We start from the raw sequence: 17,536 nt of genomic DNA, 5'->3' as shown, positions 1-17,536 counted from the left end.
GGGCGCTGGCGCGGCTACCTTAGTGGACGAGGTTGAATTGATCGGGGAAATGGTGCCGGATGCGTAGTTGTGTCGATTGCTTCGGCGATGGTCGAGGCGGCTGATGGGGTTTTAATTACGGTCGCTCCGTTTGACCTGCCCTGTAGCTCCTTCGCTCTCGACGCGGCGCTTGAAGTTGGAATTTGCATTGACGGTGCATGAGGCGTGGGGCCTTTTGCCATTTTCCGTGTTCTAGTCGGGGTCTTCCTTTTTAGGGCTTGAGTTTTTCCTTTTCCGGGTACTTTCGTACTGGGTGAACTCCATAGCGGAGTCTGAAAATTCTGTTCCGGGGGGTTTTTTGCTGCGGGGCGGGGTTTTCCAGCTTGCTTACCTTTGCCAGCACCATGTCCAATGTTACTTAGAGTTGTTTCGTTAGTTTTTCCATGTTGGCAATGGTTTTCTGGTGTTCTGCGTTCTGGGAGAGCACTTCGTCAAGACGGCAGAGGAGAGTTTTGTTCTCCTCAGCCACCTCCTTGGAATACTTTGCGAGATCATCGTACGAGGGTTTGCGGGCGGGGGATTCGTCATCCGAGGACGCTCCCGTTTCGCGGTCCTTCTCGGTTTCCCGAGCGTTCATCTTCGGTAGAAGATTCTGGCGGGATAATCGACGTAGGCGGCACTTACGTGCAGCTAGGTTGGCTTCGCTTAGCACTGAAAAGTACTGGACGGATCGTTGGGTAGCGACCGACACTAATTACACTCAGGCAGAAAGCACAATGGAGATATGACTGACGGCGACGTTCAACTGACAACTGACGACGACGACGACGACGACGAAACTTCTCTCTACTCTGTACCTGCTTATATATTGTTTGATGGGGGCGGATCTATAGCAGGGAAAGGACCATTCCCTAATTCTTATATTGGTGAAAGGTAAAATCCTGAGTCAAGGTTAGGATTTTTTGGTTGCTTATAGACTTCTACGGATTCTAGGATTTTTCTTTGGTCGAAGAATTGATTACACGCAAGAATTTTAGTTTTAACAAATAAGATCATCATTGTGTTCGGCAACTGCTAATGAGTTTATTTGTCGTAGTTTTAAGGCTCTTTCATGTTGTTCCAGCCTAGTTGATATTTTTATCCTGTCTTGAATTCTGTAAACTTTTGGTGTCTATAACGGAATTTTGTCTTCGACGGATCGAATATGTTTAGAAATTTTTAGACAAGTGGTAAATCAGGTTTAACGTTATATTTCTTAAGAACTTTTGATATGTGGTCAGTAATATTTTCAATGTAAGGAAGCGGCAAGTGTGGGGTTGTTTTCGGAGTCATTGATTTGGAAGGTTGAGGTGAAGTGTATTTTGTGATGGAATGCTTAATATCTCTAATGTGGAAATTATTAGACAGAATAACAGATTCTGGGTTCAGTGAATCTGGTTGAGATAGTTTCACTCTTTACGAGTTTTACGAGTGTAAACAAAAGATTTGACAATGCATGAACTGTGTACATAGGTTTCTGTTAACAGAATGACCCAATGTTAGGTCTGCTTTTATATTGATAACAACATCTAAGAATGCGAAATTATTATTAGTTTCTAATTCAATAGGAAAACGTATGTTACGGTGTATAGACTTTAAATGGCTAAGAAAACCTGGGAGGGATTCTTGACCATAAAGCCAAATAACAAAAGTATCATCAACGTTTCCATAATTTTGGTTTTAGATGGAAGGTGTCGAGGGCTTTCAAATTAATATATTCGCGATGGCGAATGATAATTCAGAAATGCATAGAAATATGTTCCAGACAGGCATTTTTCAATTAAAATGAGAAGATTTGGCACCAGATTCTCGGATTTTATTATATCTGAAATAATGTTTGGGACTTTCAAGAATAGGGACTTTAGTAAAGAGGGATTCTATGTCAAAACTAACGAGAATATCAATTGGATCAAATGTAATGACTTTTAATTGTTTGATGAAATGAAAGGAAATACTACTCTAGCAAATTTTTTCAATGTGCGCCTATGATCTCAAAGCCTATTTTTTATAATATTTTAAGTTTCATAAATATTGTGCGCTAATTACTAAATTAAATTGGTAAGAAACGTACTTTTTAATTAATTAATTAATTAATTAAAAACTTAGTTATAAAAAAGAGTCCTATTTCTATTTGAATGACTAAAAACAAAAAAATAGACTATCTAGAAAGAACCTTGTCCTTTTTTGTTTTTTCCTTTTTATAAAGTTTTATCAATAAAGAAAGCCTCTGGAAATTTTCTAATAAAGTTGAAAAAACGAAATTGTTAGAATTATAATTGTTGCAAATGTTGCAAATTAATAATGCCTATCATAATAACATGTAGTTTTGTGTAGTTTTATGATAAAAAATATCTGAAAAACTATAACTGACATCAAATATTAAGCATTAATAATAGCGTATATCGAGAAAATTCGGGTTTAGCGTCCTGTATTATAGAAAGCGAATCCAAAAAATGATCATAAATAACATACTAGTACCAATTTTTACACCAAGAATAGGCTAGTAATGGGTTGAGCTATCTTTTTGACTTACCCGTATATTTGAAACAAATGATGGACTGTTGGTGCGTTAATTTAATTTTAAAAAAATTGTAATCACACACAACCAAAAATCTTATATTATAAGAAGATAAGAAATTTTTAATAAACTAAGTTAATAAAATAAAGTTATAAATTGGGAGGAAAAGACGGGAGGGACGAAGAACACACAGCACAAAATTTATTGCAGCACCATCTTGTGTGTCGCAAAACGGAAAAGTCGTTAATGAATTTGAATACAAAATGTTCGTGTTTTTTAAATGCGTTTAAGTTTTATTTATTTTCACCTGTTCAATAAGTTGTGAAATTTTTAAGTCATAAGTCGTAAGATACCCTGTGACGTACACGTAATAATAATAATAAAAATAAAAGGAATTTATTAGCCAAGGTACAGGCGTAATCGGTGAGGTAATTAAAGCATAATTGTTATAATTCAGGAAATAATGTAAAAAATTAAAAAAAAACACTTTCCAAAATATTTTCATTTATTTGGGGGGAGAGTAGAACGGGTATAGTTTTTTTCCGGAAACTGTCAAGAGAAAGTTTTTTCAGAACACCAGTTGTTGTAAACAGTAACTTAATTTCAAAAATGAAACTTCTAAACATGGTTGAACGAAAACGAGAAAGAGACAATTTATTCACAAATCATAAATTTGTATTACGATGCCTGTAATTTAATGATCAACCAGTAAAATTCATTTATTTTCGCTGATACTCTGATACTAAAGGTTGGAGTTTTTGATGCCTGTGAATTTATTAAGGCAAAAATCAATCTCAAACACAGGTTTTGTTTTCTTCGCTTATTAGAAATACACAGAAATTCACTCATCGAATGTCGAAAATTGATATTGTTATTATCTACGTAGGGTAGTCACAGATACACCGAAAAAAAGTCAGTGAAAATAGATACATTAGTTCCGTAAAAATTACTTCACTTAGAGTGAAATTCTTCTTTTTTTTTTCATTTTAATTATTAATTGTAATTCTGCGGAAAATCTGCGAAATTCAAGGAATAAAATGGTAAAATGATAGATAGAGATGTTTAAAATCACAGAGTGCTTTTACAGTGTGGTTAAAATCCAAAGGAACTTTGCAAAGGCCCAACATTTTTTTAAGTTTTCGTATTTTTACCATATTTCTGTAATTTCATACGTGCGTTTGAAAGCCAAAAACGGATTTTAATGTTTAATTGTGAAATTTTTTAGAAAATTTTATATCTTCGTTTTAAAGAAACAATTAAATTTTAAAATGTGATAATGTTCCAGTTTTTTATGTTCGCGTAGGTGTGCTATATAAAACAAACTATGTAAGAATTTTAAGCTTTGTAAATCATTTTTGGCAAACTTTTGTTTATTTTAATTGGAGTATTTATTTAGTTTTTTTTTCTATATCTTGTAATACGGAGTGCTTTTTTAAAGTGCATGCTTGTTTTTAATAGACATTTATTGAACCCTTTATTTCCTTTATATTGTGGCTTTTTAAAAATTATGTTATTGAAAATACTGTTTACATCTTTAAATAAACGTTATTATTACTATTATTTGTTTAATAGATTGTAATAAAAAAAATAAGTTCGATTTTAATAGGTAATATTTTAGTCACGTTTTAATATATTTCAATATAAAAAAAACTGTAATGAAGTATTGCAATATTTTTACGTGAATATCTGCAGAAGTAATTGATATCCATAATTAAAGTATTTCATTTACTCATACATACATAAAATACAGTTAATTTATACAAAATACATTTTGGAATATTACATGCAAATAGGTAAAACCAAAATGCTCGTTTAGTAATTTTTAAATGGAAAATCTATAGAATTCTATTACAATTTACATAAAAAATACAGAACTTATCATGTAAATTGTTTTTTACTAGTTTGTTGTAATTTTTTCTAATATATTGTGGATCCAAAATTACCCACGATATATTAGAGAATTATACAAATTCGTTTTATCAGTGTAGATATCCCGTCTCCAGTAAAAAATAGCATCGCAAGATTTTTGTCTACATTTCATTTTTTTGAAGTAATGCCGAAATTAATAACCACTAACGAAAATGTTACTGCAATCTGCAGGTAAAATGCGACATTTAAACTGATCTGCAGTATTGGTAGATGGAGAAAATTAATTTTTCATAGAAACACTCCGAAGTTGTGATACATTTCAACCGATAAAAACGATTACAACGAAAAGTGGAAAATGAGATTTAATATTTAATTTAAACGGCTCTGAACCGGTAGAAAATTAAACGGATGTACGTAGTCCCATTTTTCGCTCTTGCGAATTTCGCTGGGAACTCACACTATACATGACTTGTGACGTAACGCGGTTAATTAATGCTATTATTGTTGTTGATATTCGCACGGCGTTAGTTAGGACTTGTACAAAACGGAAATCTAAATATTGTTATTTAATCATCGTCGATATGACATAACCGCGATCTCTCTAAGCTACATGTGTAACATTCGTACCACTATTCGTATATTACGTAACACATCTGATAAATGCCATTTTAGCATGATTTAGTTAGTTTGTATGAGTGACGGAAGAAGTGTGTGAACGTATCGCACACTATACTTTTTCTACAACCCTCACAATTAAGGTGCAGTTGTTTAGGAGCGGAAAAAAAAATCAAGCAAAAAACCCCAACATTCAAATGTATAAAATATGCATCGAAATATACAAAAAATGCTAATATGCTTTATTAATATATCAAAAATTATGAACATTAACGTTATTTTAAATCAAGCATTCAATAAACAAATAAAAATGAAACAAAAAAAAATCGTTATAAAAGTCTCTCATTCATAAATACACACATTGATAGAAAATCTAAAACAGAAAAATCACATTACAATGACAAAATATTATTTGGGTTTATAAAAAAAATAACATAATCAATAATTCAACCATACCATTGATGCAATACAATTCGTAAAATAAAGAAAATTGTATCTTTTATCTGCAAAGATGTGTTTAAAAATTCGCCTAAATCTTCAGGCGTTAACGGACAGTATTTTAGATTTGGAATGAAGTGTGTTTCTAATTTATACAAATTCAATTCTAAAATTGCCTATAAAACCTTCGCAAATATTTTTTAAGAATTTTGAGCACTGTGTGTTATTTTCAATTACCGATATACTTTTTTTTATAACCGTACAGTTCCAACAGTACCTGAATTTTTTTTGCAATTCACTTCAAATTGATTTATTAAAAAGTAACTGAATCTGTCAAAGAAACAGAGGTAGCCTCTGGTGTGTGGCATAGCTCAAAAATAATCTTAAATTGGGGTTGGCCAGTTTTTTAAGTGGTATGTTAGCACAAATGAATGCCTTACATAAACCTTCATTAAACTGTTGCATTGTTTGCTAGAAGGGTCCACCTCATTGCACTTTTCGCCCTCAATCATAATTTTTTTATCTGCATGAATCTGTAAAATCCAAAAAAGAAATAATTAATTTGGGTTTAATTCGTTAAAAAAACTGTAAAACATCTTTCCTACTTCTACGAAATAAAACATTCCTGTAGAAAAGTTTGGTAAATCCCGAATAAAAACAATTGACTAGAAAAATTGTATAAATACTTTAAAATTATTAACTTTGGCTGCCAATAACAAGCCTGAATACCTAATTTACAAAATCCAAGATTTCCTAATATACCAAAAAACATATATCTTTCTTTTTTACTATATAATCAAAACAAAAATGAGAATATGGTTTATGCTTATAATTTTCGAATAAGCTGTACAAAACAAATCGGTGCCATTACAAGCAAACTCTCGAAAGCTCTTTATAAATGACCTCTTTATAAATGACATTAGTTTTTGGTATTTTAACAAACACTGGACAGACAGACGCAGACACTTTCCAAAACAAGACACACAAGAACGTGTCAAGTACAAGATATCAAAGATATTAAAAATTGCGGCCCCTTTTGACCAATCTGGTTTTCATTTGCAATTTATCTTATTTCATTAATTTAACAAAGAACAATTTGCTTTTACTGGGAATACCGCAGAATGTTTATCCTGTGTAATTCTATGAATTTATACATACATAAGAAAGCAGTAAAGTAACTAAGTCGGCTCCAATACAATGTAATAATCTAATAAAAAATAAATTCTCTATTATTGGAAAAAATGCATATTCTGAGCAAAACTGACGAAAAATGCAAAACAATGTATTTTGCATTTTCTGTACTCCTTAGTCATAACTGACAAATCTCAAAATATCATTAATGCCTGTGTACAATCTAATAAACATCCGACCCCCTTAAAAATCATGATTAAAGTAACGGATAGGTTCAATAAGTTTAATTCAATTTTGAATAAATCGTGTAAGTTCAGTAAGTATTTGATTCAAATTATAAGATTCAAAACAGTTGTTATTGTTATTCGGTTTGAAAAATATTATCTTACAAAGAATATTATCAAAATCTTTAATTGAAGGGGCTAACATTAACGTTAGGAGGACTTTAAAAGTTTTTAATTACAATCGATTTTGTTTTTGATTGCGCTTTTATGAAAAGAATTACAAAATTTATATATTTTTTAATGGAACACTTTGTATATTTTGTACTAGTTAAATTAGGTCCAACAATATATAAAAGCAGAAGAAGGAAAAAGCAATTTTCTACATTTAAATGCATTTTTATATAGCGTTAGTACAATTTACTGGAACTCTTAAATATCTCCAAAACTGCCAAAATGTTTAAAAACCTCCAAAATTCTGATATGTTCTTTTTAGCAGTCTGACAACACTGCTGCATTTTTGAATTCTGCATGTTCAGAAACCCCGCAGCTTTGACAGTTGATGGACATATTGTTTAAGAGTTCCGAAAAAGCGGTGTTGCCGTAGCTTAATAAATTATGAAATTATAACACTTTACTAAATTGGGCAGGTGCAATTTATTGCAACAAAAATAAGTAGGACATTCCATTTAAAATAACAAAATATGACGTGGAACGGAAAAGTGGAAAATCTGAAAGCGTTTTCTAATTCTGCATGTTCAAGAACCTAAAGATATTGATTCTTATCCGTCCAGTTTTGACGATTTTGTACTTTTTACTTACCCGGTGGTACAGTAGGGCTATGGGCTTTACTAATAAAATAAAAGATTGATCGTCGTTCTAGGTTGCGATCAAGTTGTTACAATGCTTGGACTTTAATAAAAATATTTGAAACACCCCGGGAGAAAACGAACCAGATACCATATAGAGATTCTTTTACGTAGAATGGAGTGGCTAGTTTTTTCAGATTATTTTTATTTTTTGAATTATGACACACATATTTATATTTTTAAATAGGACATTATGTATAATTTCACGCAATGTATTACGTCCGCTAAGGTCTTTTCGAAAATATATAACGCTTAACCATTTGTTGATAATTTTAGTTGTTAAATTGCAATTTTTGTTCTAATTTATTATTTTAAAGAGTTTCCTCTGACCGAAGTAAAAAAAAGCCCTTTTTCGAATTATCAATGCTACAAAACGTACTAAACAATGCTTCGGCAATTTCATTAAGGCATTTAGTTTGATAATTAAATTGTTCTAATAATTATGGCTATCAACGAAGAATTTTGAAATGTTGAAAAATATGACATGCACATTTGCACAGGTATAATGAATAATAGAGTATGTTTCACTTTTAGGTAACTTTTACAAATCTATCCAGAACGAAAGCTACCCAATAAAAGAACACTTGGTACGTTTAAAACCAAGCTGGATTTTTTCGCAAAGGTCGGTTAAAAACGTATAATAAACCGTATCCAAAATCTACGGTTCAAGAAATTTTAGTTTTTTAGCTGTAAATTTAAATTTTAAATTTAGACTATTTTTTTTTAATACGATTGAAGAGTGGAAATGTCATTTTTTGATATATTAACATTTTGCGGCAGAATTGTCGTACGTGCTCCGCCGCATGTCCTGAGATTATTTTACGAACACCGGCAAATATTACCATTGTTGTGAGTTTAAACAGTTTGTCTTGATTATCTTAAAAATGCAGTTTTATTACATATCCTTAATACAAATTTAAACTCATTTTGCAAGAGGAAAATTGATAAAACTACTACTAGAATAAACTTTTTAGGTTAAAATAATAATTTAGTATTAGATAGTAATTAATATTAACGAATACTGACATAATGTGAAATATATAAAATTAATGGTGTAATATACTTAATGAAAATTATAAAATATTTAATTATAATAATAATTATAATGACAATGACCATAATAACAATTTATTTGCATTTCCCTTCCATAAGAAGTCATATTAAAATATTATAATATTGCATACAGACCTGAATTAAAAACAAATAGTAAATTGTTATATATATTCGGAAAGTCATTTAGCGGATGCAATAAAGTGATGAATGATAAAAAGATAAAATGATAAAATTTAAAATTTAAATTTAAAAATACACAACTTTATGTCATAATAAACGTTTTTTTTTCGATAGTGTAAATGTGTAAATATGAACCGAGATATGGAGCGCTGTAGCTCAGAAACTCAACCATGAGCCGCAAACAGCTGGCATCTAGTTTTACTGACAACCGAGATATCCAGCCCTGACAACGAATTTCGGTCACACTGAAAGACTGTGACCCTTATGCATGAAAAAAAATAAAAATCCAACTTACCCTTGGAATTAGGAGATTGCAGTGAATTTACATCGTCTGCATCAGATCTGAAAACACAAACTAGTGTAAGGGATCGCATATGAAATCTCAGTAGTACTTCGAAACTGTTGAAATAGAGTTCCATTTGCCGACACCCGTTAAGACCGAATTGATCTGTACCTAAACGAAATTACTGTGTCCAAAAACATCAGACCAAACATTGAGAACAACAAAAATGAAGAACCCGTTGCATATAGATTAAGATCCTGATCTCGACACTGTGATGGTCACGAATTTTTTATATAAGCCGTAAGTTTACGCAAATTTATTATTAAGCAATGCTTATTTATCCACCTGTAAGAGAAAAGCTTTTATAGCGGTTTCCCTTGCCAAACCAGAGTGCAAAAGTAGTCTACCCGAAGCACTACATTAACTGCAGGAGAGAGAACTTTGTTGTAGGCGTAGATAAAGCAACAGACACTTTTAGTGAAAATTAGGGCCAAATTTTAAATTCACAGAAAAAATAAATAATATTAAATACCTATTACTACAAATTAATGTATCTCATTTTTAGTTATTATTATGGGGCAATTAATGGATTCGCATATTTTCTTAGACGCTATTTAGTATAAACGGTGTTATTCTCGAACTTCCCTATAGTAATGCAGAAATCACCTTTGTTTTATCTCATTGTTATCAGCTTCTTTAAGAAGTTCAGGTACATTATTCTGCAAAAAGCTTAAATATCTAGGCCCGTTAAGTCGTTTGCATTGCAATAACTTTAAAGTCTATTCCACACCACACCTTAAATGAAAATTGGTTAAATAATAATGCATGTTATGACCATTAACATGGTGCGAAAAGTAGTTATATCGGAAAACAGACAGGCACAAAATTTCCAATTCTTTTTCTTCATTGAAGTGGTTTTTCACTTTCCGTTTTTCACATTCAATACCAGCACTAGCATCAAACAGTTTTTTATACGTCTATTAGGGTACTTCGACTTGTAAAGTAAACTTATTTTTCGGCAATTTACTAACAATAAATATTATGAATTTATTTACACATTTGTTATTTGCCAATTTTACATCATTTTGTCAAGGTCATATGTCAAAAAACGCCTGAGGGTATTCAGTCCCAATCATCTCATTCGCTGTACGTTTGATACTTCACTAATACTTACAATACCTTGGGAACAGCTCTTTTTATCCTTTATGTCCGGAAATGCTGAAGCAACCCGTCACCACATTCCTTTTAGAGATAAAGTAAAAGTAAAAGTAAAAAGCATCTAACAAAGAAGATTTAAATTTGTCTTAGTTTTAAAACAGTGTTCACTCTAATATAAGAAAATTCTGCAGAAAACGGGTTTTAAAATTCAAGATGGCAATCCGCAAAATGTCGTCTGGTGGTTTTCTCTTGGGCGATTTATTTTTAGGAATATCCGTTTCCCCAATACCGTACCTAATTGCCCTTACTGGGACACCCTGTATACACAGTGGGTTCAAATAGTGCGTTGAAATAATATATCTCATTTTATATTTGTCTTAGGAAAACGTGTCAGATACAAAGGAAATACTAAAAGAAACAATTTAAAAATATTTTCAAATTTTCAACATGCAACACCCTGTATATTGCTGATAATCTAAAAATGAGCAATAACATACAACATTCTTTTATTACACATTTTTCCCATTTCATACTAAGGTGAAGTGTTGTGGAACTGAGCGGTACATTTTTTTTGTGTTAACTGACCGAAATAATTTTAAAGATTTTTGAAATTTATATTAATTTATTTTTACTTATTTATAATGTGCATGTTTTTATTGGGATGTGGAGTACGGTATTCGGGTATTCCTTGAAGAGGGTTTTAGGTAAATTGAACATCACAAACGCATAGTAAATTATTACAAAATACAGATAATTATTAAATAATGATTGATAACACTCTACAATTGCAAGATATCAATTAAAACAATTTTGATCGAATTTGACTATTCGATTAAGAAGTGGTCAATTGATGGTCAATTGATCAACCTCGAAACTACTAACGTATGTTGACAGAGAAATAAATACAACACGTACGCATAAGCATTTCGCTTTTGAAAAATTATAGGAACATATTTGAAAAAAAAATCCCCCTAACCCATTCTCAACAAACCAAACATATCGCGTCTCATAAACAGCGGCAAACATACATAAGAAAACAGATTCGGATTTGGTATTCCGTAGGTATTCGCGATAGCTTTCGGTTTCACTATGAGGACGAGATAGCTTAACGTATTTACCAACATGGAGCACTGCATGTAATTAGTAACATAATTTATTCGGTACATACTCGGCAGGTTATTAATGCTGATGTTTGCATGGGATCACATGCGAAAGAGTGAGAGCGCAAAGAAAACGGCCGAATAATGGGCGAGATAGAGCGGTCACGAATGGGAGATAGATCGGTCGTCTGCGACGGTTCTGGGAAAAGGCAAATAACGTTCAAGGAACGCTCATTAAGTTTGGAAGAGCCATCAAAGGTCTAATGGTCTTCGCTAGGAACCGAGGTTCTTATTATTCGCGTTGAAGGCTTTAAAAACGTCCTCGCAAATCCATTTTGGAACTATATCGAGTGTTCCTGACATACGGAAAGCAGTAACTCTACGGATTAGTTTATCGATCTGATATACCAGATTTTCAAAAAGTTTAGGATATGTAATGCCCATCTTGTTTACTTTTTGAAAATTACTTTCATAAAATACAGGTTTATTTTTTATTTATAATTTATAACCAAAATAAACGTATATTAAACACTGAAGAGATTGTCTATACGGCTATTAGGGTACTTCGCCTTGTAAAGTCTTACTGCCAACAGCTTCAGGAAAATCTATAGTTAGTTTTTTTTTTAATTTACCGACCCCACAATAAACTTTATGAATTTATTCGTTGGAATGTACAAGGTAAAAATTTGACAATGAAAAGTTAAAAAAAAAAGTTAAAATAAATCGGACATGATTAAAAATAAGCATATAACATATTTAACAAAAGTTATAAGTTGAAAAAAATAAAACATTAATAATATATATAGTGTGCTATAGTAGAAAATAGAAATATTTCAATTTAAAATGATCCAACTATATTTGGCTTATTTTGGACATTAAGTCATGTTCGAGTAGCGCTAATATCAAAAATGATACCTTTAAAAATAATAATCTTTTTTTTTTGGAATTGTGAAAACTAGTATTTTTTTAGAAAAACTAAAATATTGGAAAAACTGTTACGTTTAAGAATATATTAATAAAAAAGATGAAGAATTTTGAAAACGAAGAGTTTAAATCTTGAGAAATATCGATAACTAACCAAAACTAATGGAAAAAGAAATTTATAGAAATTGACTTGCTTGCTTTGTAATAAACAGCTGAAAAGAGTTGTTCTTGACTTTCAGTTAAACTTTGAGGCTCATATCGAAACTATTGTCAAAAAATGTTTGACAAATCTAGGCTTCATTTTGAGAACTACAGTTATAATCGTATATAACCTCATATATCATATATCCTCAGTTTGGAATCCTATTTATAGTAAATATATTATCAGAATAGAAAGCACACAAAAAAACTTTTTAACAACTTAAACTTTAGATGCAACAGAGATCGACACGATCGTACGAAGAAAACTTAAAATAAATTTGAAGTCACTTGAAGCTCGAAGAAACTGTTTTGATGCTGCTTTTCTGTACAAAGTAAATAACCTGGATTCTTTTTGCATTATTTACTTGAGCTTTACGCTAATCCATATCAGGTGCGAACGAGACTGACATTTTCTGTTGAGCGATTTTATTTAAGATCAATTACCGTGGTAATGCCAATTAAGCCAAAATCGGTACAATCGCAAGTATCTCATACCTTTGTAGATACGTGCCGACCTTTCGGATAAACGTTTGTTTTCGTAGAGTGAACTGGCATTTAAAGTCGGATACTTTCACGCGCCTGGGATTTCTGAATTTTTTATATATTCTCCCTGCTTCGTTGCCCGAATTTCATTTAACACGTTTGCCCCCAAAGGGCGTTTCACGACCCACCTTACGTAATTCCCGATGCGATTCGTGATTTGCCGATGGCACGATCGTTTCGCGTTCTAATCGCAATCAGACAATCGCGTATAGTTTTTTATTACGAACGAGTTCGTAGTTTGTTATAACGATTTAATTAACATTCCAAGTCTCCACCTTGCTCGATCAATCACTTATTTCGGAGTGCGTAATGCGTAAATTACCAAAACTTTTGCCAATTCTACACAACTCTTTGGATAACCTAAAAATTTCTATAACTTGTCCATCAGCAAGCACTTCGAAGGCATCAATATAATTAAAACGATTATGTATACGTCCTCAATTAGTGAATCATACACTCTAATAAATTAAACCGAAAACAATTTTAAAAGATTAAAACTCGTAATGTTAAAACGAATTTGCGACTGCCATACTGCGCTGGCAGTATTTCAGTTTAAAATTTCATTCGCATTTCGCAAATAGCTCCCCTAGTCTCGGGAATTTTTCAAACAACAGCTACGAGGGTAACACCTACTCTACTTTACTAGTACTTACTTTTTATGCGTGGATTAAAGTTGCGGAAGCTTCCTTTAAGTTACGGGTTTGAGAGCAATTGAATATTTTCGGTAAATTTTAGCCATGATATTTTAAAATTTGTAATTTCCGTCCGGTCCGGAGAGTGAAGCAAGTTTATATATGACTGTAAACATTGAATAAACACTTGTTATGCTGCTCTCATCTCAATGAGGATTCTATACATAAATTTGCCGTTTTCAAACATAATCGGTCACAAGGAAATGGGATCTTTAAGATTAAATTTTTAGAATTAGCATAATATACTGTGAAGCACTACTCTAGAGTACGTGCCAAACCTATCACTTTAAGGCGTCAGCCTTCATTAGTGATAATCTCGAAACACTTTTGATATTTCCAGTATTTTAATCACGTGTTTGATCGGGATCGGATGTTTTCGGTAAATTATAGCAATGACAATTTAATGTTTGACAGTTGACAGACGCCACTCGGTGCTTGTGCCACATATAATTCGCGACTAAATTGGACTTTCTCTAATTTGTTGCATAGCATATATTAGGTTTCAATTTGAACTTACTAATCGCCATTCCTCTTAACTCGAACTTATATGACAGCTGCATCTCTACTAAATACCTAAATAAGTGTTATTAACTATATTAAAATCAAAAATAAAAATTGTAGATATATTTTCATTCAAAGCAAATGAAGAGAAACCCACCTTGTACGACAAAGAAAAACAAGAATTAAAATACGACACTTTATGAGGATAAGTGGAGATTCAGAGCGGCATATTGAATTGTGTATGTATGTATGAATGTATTGATAGGATTACCGAACAACAATCATTTTTTCATGTTCTTTAAATAGGCATTCTCGGTTGGTATACTAATTTAAAGGGCATCTTTAATTAATTCCGTTCTTAAACTGCTTCACATTGACAAAAAAAACAGAGTTCATTAAATTTGCAGTTTTAGATTACCAAAACAATTTAGTTTTTTTAAAACTTCTGGATTCCTCCTGCGTCGGTTTTTGTTAATTCGAACTAGCTAACGTTTCGCCAATCATGACTGAGTTTCAGTCAAGCCCTGAAGAATCCAACAGGATGATTGACGAAAGGTTAGCTAGTTGGAGTCAACAAAAACCGACGCAGGAGGAATGCCGAAGTTTTATAAAAAGTATTACAGTAGCCCGTGGAAGTGGAAAAAAAGAGTAATAACAAAAACATATTTCCAAGTAAGATGAGTATTAAATCGATTACATGAATTTTTAATGTATATAAATACGATTATTATGTCACGGAAACTAATCGGCATGGGGAAATCTTAATAAACGTGGCATATGGGCAATAGCTGAACAAGATAACGTAGACGTTTAAAAAATCACATTTAAAAATTTCTTCATGTTGGCAAGATTTTAGAAAACACGTTAGCTATTTTACTAAACTCCTAGAAATGCATTCGTAACGTATATTAATATTATATTAATGCAATTAAGGCAGCAGGTTGAAAAATATCTTTATATAAATATTTTCTATTTTTTCCCAATAATGCTAATATACATATTTTGTGGTGGAGCATTTAAAAATACATATTTTTGTATTGACACGCCATCATGAAACTTCCCTTTTAAAAGGGAATATTTTTAAACAGCCGTCCTGGAACTCGTAACGATACTGTTGATAGTGTGGCCATTCTTTCTAAAGATCTTGAATCTCTAGATTCAAAACCTGACTTCTCTGAATTTTTTAAACCAATTAAAAATGATCTGTCGATATGCTGGACCCTATGAACAAGAAAATGGAGTTATGAGCAAAATCTACAATAGATTGAACTTATCAAGAAAAGAAATCACCACTATATGTATTTTAAGAAGTAATCATTGTTCATCTACTTCCATCGGATGCATTTTTAAGCCAGCTAACTAGTGTGAATGTGGAGAAATCGGTGATTTTCAACACGTTTATTTGATCATGCAAGACATTGGTATCATTCTTAAGTGCTATATGAACAACTTATTTCTGCCCCAGCACCTGGTTCAAATTCTTTAGAGTCTCTTATTCTCCTCGCGTAATATGGAAACGGAAGTAAAATGAATCTGCAGTTTCTTAAATGCATATGCTTTACGCTTATAGTGTTGTTTTTTAATGTAGTAGTGGACCTTAGTACTGGTTGCGTAACGTAACAGTCACCACCAAAGAATATTAAGATTAAGAAGTGCAAACTCAGTATAAAAACACCAAAACAGCGCCACCAAACCGTGAATTGGAAAACTATTCCCAGATGGGAGGGCAAGATAAAAGAAATTACAGTAACATCGGTTTAAAAGAGCAACTGAAATTAATATTCAAGGTAGAATACCAAGAAAAGGAAATAATATTAATTCTAAACAAACAAAATAAAAAATGAAAGGACAGCGGTAACATTTTCTAAAGTATTAAAAAATAAATAAATCAGGCACAGTAAATCATTTAAAAAACAAACAACATCTCAGTAATAAACAATCCCTAATAACAATAATAAAAAAACACTTACAGAAAAAAAATAAACAAAAAGGAAATTGGCAACGAGTATTTGGGTCAGTGTTCTACCATTTTAAAGTGGTTTGAATTTTTTATGATGCCCAAGGCTGAATTGTGCTTTTCTTCTATCTTTAACAAATTTGAAAATAAGAAGCGTTACACATTTGCATTAATATCTACAAAGTTAAAAACAATATCATGAAAATGAGGACTGAGTTAAATCGAATTCTCGCTGGCATAATTTAAACTGTTGTCGTTACTAAATTCCTTTAATTGTGCAAAAAAGGACCGGTTACTTTTGCTGCGTAGTGGAAGGTCTACAGACTAACACTACTAGGCAGTCTTCTACATAGACAAATAATTAAGAATATATCAAAATTTAGGGTACGGCCTTCCATTCGTTATATCTAATTCTCTAGTTATTTTTGTTAAAAACTCAACCGAAACATACCAAAGTTGTGTTAAATAGAACAAAAAAACGGCAATAAGTAGTATTTCAACGGTTTGTAGGAATGCAATTGTGAAATTGTGAAGAAAAATAAATGCCCCAACCTGTATGGTTGCCTGGACAGCTACATTCCTGTTTCCAGTTTGAGTATTTGACTTTCACCCTCCTGGTAACTCTCTAAGGAATGGATACTTTTCTACCTCGCCGAAAGTCGACAATGGGCGAGTGTCCCTAGCAGACGTGCCCAACGTAAAATGTTAGGAAGTTTAAATTCTTAACAATTTGAATTTTTTTCGATAGTAACATAATTTTTTTTTATGGAAAACTAATAATATTGCGAAACATCGGGTTCTTCCAATAAAACTGTCAAAGTCCATTTTCCGGAAACGGGCCAGAAGCGTAAAAAAATAAGATCTTGGATGACTTCCAGAGATGCTGCGACGCTTCCTCTTTGACTGGGAAATAAATATGAGAGACGCATGAAAATTAACGCCGATGTAGAAACTATAAGCAGACACGCTCGATGTTTATTTAAAACTGTTGTCGTTAAACAGTTTTCTTTTGGCTTTGCTTCTTTTTTCGTCCCGCAATTTCCGTTGGCTATTTATTGCCCTAACGTTGCCAGATATCCCGATTTCACTTAAATATGCATCGCAATTTTATTATTTAAACCATCGCAAATGACGTTCGGAATCAAGTAGGTTTATTTGCGTCGTGTCTTGAGGTCAACGATGCTCAAGTAGGCTTGTTTGCCAAGTACGTAACGTCAAGAGCATAATAAATAAACGTTAAACAATGATTGCAAAGAACGTTGCAT

The 17,536-nt window shown here is 32.1% G+C and overlaps 1 protein-coding gene across 3 annotated transcripts in view; it reads right to left on the bottom strand.

The window, feature by feature from the left end:
- LOC132698472 (uncharacterized) overlaps positions 1–17,536 on the bottom strand; it is a 109,255-nt gene that overhangs the window by 70,775 nt on the left and 20,944 nt on the right. For 2 of the 3 annotated variants that reach the window (XM_060664539.1, XM_060664537.1), the window contains one exon: positions 9,208–9,254. The exons of the other annotated variant lie outside the window; for it this stretch is intronic. The gene's annotated coding sequence lies outside the window, so the exon portion shown is untranslated. The remainder of the gene's footprint in view (positions 1–9,207; positions 9,255–17,536) is intronic. 3 annotated transcript variants of the gene reach the window in all.

Source organism: Cylas formicarius, unplaced genomic scaffold (assembly GCF_029955315.1).
Source record: "Cylas formicarius isolate icCylForm1 unplaced genomic scaffold, icCylForm1.1 PGA_scaffold_2__14_contigs__length_35257938, whole genome shotgun sequence".
Lineage (NCBI taxonomy): Eukaryota > Metazoa > Arthropoda > Insecta > Coleoptera > Brentidae > Cylas > Cylas formicarius.
Note: the sequence above shows the minus strand (reverse complement) of the source record. Positions and strands in the feature narration are given on the sequence as shown.